Consider the following 4,862-nt stretch of genomic DNA (forward strand, 5'->3'; position numbering starts at 1 on the left):
CCGTGCCACCCTCGCCTGGCCTGTACGTGAATCTAGATGCGCCAATGTGTTTGACTTTGAAATGGGCAAGCAAGGCATGATAACAATCGTGCATGATAAATCGAGCCATTTACAGTGTATAGATACATGATAAGGGAATAACGTTTAGTGCAAGGTAAAGCCAGCAAAGTCGATAAAAAATAGTCAGGATCTCATGATCTTATACACCTCTATAATATCACCTCTCATCCTCCTGCATTCCAAGAATAGAGTCCCAGCCTACTCAACCTCTCCCTGTAGCTCACACCCTCTAGTCCTGGCAACATCCTCGTAAATCTTCCCTGTACCCTTTCCAGCTTGACAACATCTTTCCTATAACACGGTGCCCAGAAATGAACACAATACTCTAAATGCGGCCTCACCAACGTCTTATACAACTGCGACATGACCTCCCAACTTCGATACTCAATACTCTGGCTGATAAAGGCCAATGTGCCAAAAGCTTTTTTGACCATCCGATCCAGCTGCGAATCCACCTTCAAGGAACCATGCACCTGCACTCCTACATCCCTCTGCTCTACAACACTCCCCAGACGCCTACCATTCACTGTGTAGGTCCTGCTCATGTTAGACTTCCCAAAATGCAACACCTCACACTTCTCTGAATTAAATTCCATCAACCATCCCTCAGCCCACCTGGCCAATCAATCCAGATCCTGCTGCAATCTTTCACAACCATCTTCACTGGTTGCAACACCACCCACTTTTGCATCATCAGCAAACTTGCTAATCGTGCCCTGTATGTTCTCATCCAAATCATTAATGTAGATGACAAACAGTAACGGGCCCAGCACCGAACCCTGAGGCACACCACTAGTCACAGGCCTCCAGTCCAAGAAGCAACCTTCCACCGTCACCCTCTGCTTCCTTCCAAGAAGCCAATTTTCTATCCATTCAGCTATCTCTCCTGGGATTCCTATGCGATGTAACCTTCCAGAGCAGCCTACCATGAGGGACCTTTGCTGAAGTTTATATATACAACATTTACAGCAATGTCTGTGCCAAACATGATGCCAAGGCCAACTCTTATCTGCCTGCGCATGATCCACATCCCTCCATTCCCTACACAGCCATGTGCTTGTCCAGAAGTCTCTAAAACACCACTTTCACATCTGCGTCCACCACCACCCTCAGCAGTGTATTCCAGGAACCAACCGCACAACTTACCCTGCACATCCCCTTTAAACGTTGTCCCTCTCATCTTAAAGCTCTGCCCTCTGGTATTTGATATTTCCACTCTGGTCAAAAGATTCCGTCCATCTTATATTTGCCTCTCATAATCTTATATATTTCTATTAGATCTTCCCACAATCTCCAGTATTGCAGAGATAACAATCCAAGTGTGTTCAACCTCTCCCTTTAGCTAATATCCCTAATTTTATTTTAGAGATACAGCGCGGAAACAGGCCCTTTGGCCCACCGAGTCCGCACCGACCAGCGATCCCCGCACATTAACACTAACCTACACACACTATGGACAATTTTAGATTTATACCAAGCCAATTATCCTATAAACCCGTATGTCTTTGGAGTGTGGGAGGAAACCGAAGATCTCGAAGAAAACCCATGCAGTCCCAGGGAGAAAGTACAAACTCCTTACAGGCAACGCCTGTAGTCGGGATCAAACCCGGATCTCTGGTGCTGTAAGCACTGTAAGGCAACAAGTCTACCACTGCGCCACCGTGCAGATGCTGGTTAATACACAAAAGGACATAAAGAGCTGGAGTAACTTGTTATATGACAACAATAAACTTAAATGTAATTTCAAGCAAAGCAAGGTGGCACAGTAGCAGCGGTAGAATTGCTGCCTTACAGAGCTTGGAGAGCCAGAGACCCAGGTTTGATCCTGACCACGGGTGCTGTCTGTGCGGAGTTTGAACGTTCTCCCCGTGACCTGCGTGGGTTTTCTCCGAGATCATCGGTTTCCTCCCACACTCCAAAGACGTACAGGTTTGTAGGCTAATTGGCTTGGTATAAATGTAAATTGTCCTGAGTGTGTAGGATAGTGATAGTGTGCGGGGATCGCTGGTCAGTGCGGACTCGGTGGGCCGAAGGGCCTGCTTCAGCGCTGTAATTCTAAACTAAACTAAACTAAATGAATTTAATTAAATGCAATCCAATTCCGATGATGGATTCCATCCCCAAAAATTGGTCTATTACTTTGCAAGTTCGTTTACCTGATGTGTGTTCTGAACATACTCTGCGTGCTATTAAGATTGTTAGCATTATCTTGCGTATTTATTGAACATGCTGAAATAAATCCCTCCCTGCAACTGTGTAGGGCAGTGAGTGTTTCCATGTGAGACACAAAAAACTGGAGTAACTCCACGGGTCCAACAGCATCTCTGGAGAAAAGGAATAGGTGACGTCTCAGGTCGAGACCCTTCTTCAGACTGAGAGTCAGGAGAAAGGGAAATGAGAGTTATAGACGGTGAAAAAGAGAGATATAGTATTAGGGTGCGGGAGGGACGGAAAGAGAGGGGATGCAATGGTTACTTGAAGTTAGAGGAATTAATAATCTTACCACTGGGTTGTAAGCTGCCCAAGTGAAATATGTGGTGCTGTTCCTCCAAATGGAGGAGGCCCAGGTCAGAAAGGTCAGCGTGGGAATGGGTTCAGGTCAGTATGGTCACTATGTACCTCTTTGATGACCTCGGACTATCCTTGATCGGACTTTACTGGCTTTATCTATATACTAAAACTCTCGTTTGTTTGTTCCTGAACTCCAGCTAAAACGGTACACGATAGCGTGACAATTTTAGGCACACCTTACTCACCGTTGTCCCTTTGGTGCTAATGGAAGACGTTTTAGAAATTGGTGTTATATTTTTTAAGTTATTTACATTTTAACGTTTAAATCTATCTCCTAGGGAAGGAGGGAGGTGGGAGGGAGGGGGGGAGAGGGAGGAGGGAGGGGGAGATAAGGGGGGTTGAGGGGGATGGAGTGGGGGAGGGGAAGGGAGGGTAAAGTGGGAGGGAGGGGGTGTGGAGGGAGGGGGTGGAGGGAGGAGGAGAGGGAAGGGGGTTGAGGGAGGATAAGGGGAGTTGAGGGTGGGGGTGGGGGAGGGGAAGGGAGGGAGGGGGAGGGAAAGGGGGAAGGGGAGGGTAAGGGGGTGGAGGGAGGTGGTAGGGGGAGGGAGGGGTGGGGGAGGGGGAGGGGGGAAGGACGGAGGGGGAGAGGGGAGGGGGAGAGGGGAGGGGAGAGTGGGGGGGGAGAGGGGAGGGGGGAGTAGGGGAGGAGAGGGTGCTGCACCAATGCAGGAGAGGTTTGGGCCCAACGGGTCCACTTGGTCTAGTCTTGCACTAAACATTATTTCCTTATCATGTATCTGTACACTGTGAATGGCTCGATTGTAATCATGTATTGTCTTTCCACGGACTGGATAATATGCAACAAAAGCTTTTCACTGTACCTCAGTACACATGACAATAAACTAAAACTAAATTCAGCCCATCAAGTCTACTCTGTGCATTATCTTGTGCATTTATCTCACATGCTTAAGTACATCCCTCTGCAAATGTGTAGGCCATTGAGTTGTTGCTTGTGTCGGAAGGAATTGCAGATGCTTGTTTTATATTGAAGATGGACACAAAGTGCTTGGGTAGCTCTGCGGGACAGGCAGCATCTCTGGAGAGAAGGAATGGGTGACGTTTTGGTGGTCATATTAGATAAGTATTTAAACTAAGATACTGTCTGATCCAGATTTAATCCAGCACTTTGTGTCTCTGGTATCAACCAGCATCTGCAGTTCCTTCTGACATATTTAAACTAAGATGCTGCCTGACCCACTGAGCTAGTCCAGCACTTTGTGTCTTCAGTTTAAACCAGCATCTGCAGTTTCCTTCATATTCATGATTCTTTCATCCAGGGAGTCGAGGCATGAGAGGCAGAAGTTGCAATGTCTCTTTATGAAAGAACTGCAGGTTTAAATCGAAGGTGGACACAAAATGCTGGAGTAACTCAGTGGGACAGGCAGCATCTCTGGAGAGAAGGAATAGGTGACGTTTCAGGTCGAGACCCTTCTTCAGACTGATTGCATTGACTCTGTTGGCCAGTGTTCCCTGGAGCAGAAGTGCAGCCACTTACACCAATGCAACGTCCAGCTCTGTGTGCCCCCCCCATTACCCACTTTGACCGGTCACCCTGTGGAAATGCAGAGGGTCGGGGTCAGAGTCAGAGCCGGCCCAGTTTAACTCAGAAGAAACAAATGATGGGCTTTTATGTGTAAGATGGAACTGCAGATGCTGGTTTAAACGGAAGATAGACACAAAAATGCTGGAGTAACTCGGCAGGACAGGCAGCATCTCTGGAGAGAAGGAATGGGTGATGTTTTGGGTCGAGACCTTTCCTCCGACGAAGAGGTGGTTGGGAGAGTTACTATAACAGCATTTAAAAGACATTTGGACAGGTATGGTATGGTGCTTTATTTGTCATCTCTTTAGAGCACTTAACCTGGTCTTTACCTCCTTGATCGAGCCCCCCCAGTCCAAGAAAAGTCACCCATTCCTCCTCTCCAGAGTTGGTTGCTTGAGTTGAGTGGAGGTTGCATTGGTGCCAGTGGCTGCACCTCTGCTCCAGGGAACACTGACCAACATAGACATTGCAACCTCTGCCTATCATGCCTCGACTCCCTGGGTGAAAGAATCACGAATAGGAAGGAAACTGCAGATGCTGGTTTACACCATCACAGAGGATCCGCATCACAGAGGATCTGACGTAGGCAACGCACATCGCCGCAATGGTGGGTAAGGCAAAGCAGCGCCTTTACCACCTTAGACAACTGAGGAAATTCAGAGTGTCTCTGAGGATCCTTCATTGCTTC

Source organism: Rhinoraja longicauda, chromosome 4, assembly GCF_053455715.1.
Source record: "Rhinoraja longicauda isolate Sanriku21f chromosome 4, sRhiLon1.1, whole genome shotgun sequence".
NCBI lineage: Eukaryota > Metazoa > Chordata > Chondrichthyes > Rajiformes > Arhynchobatidae > Rhinoraja > Rhinoraja longicauda.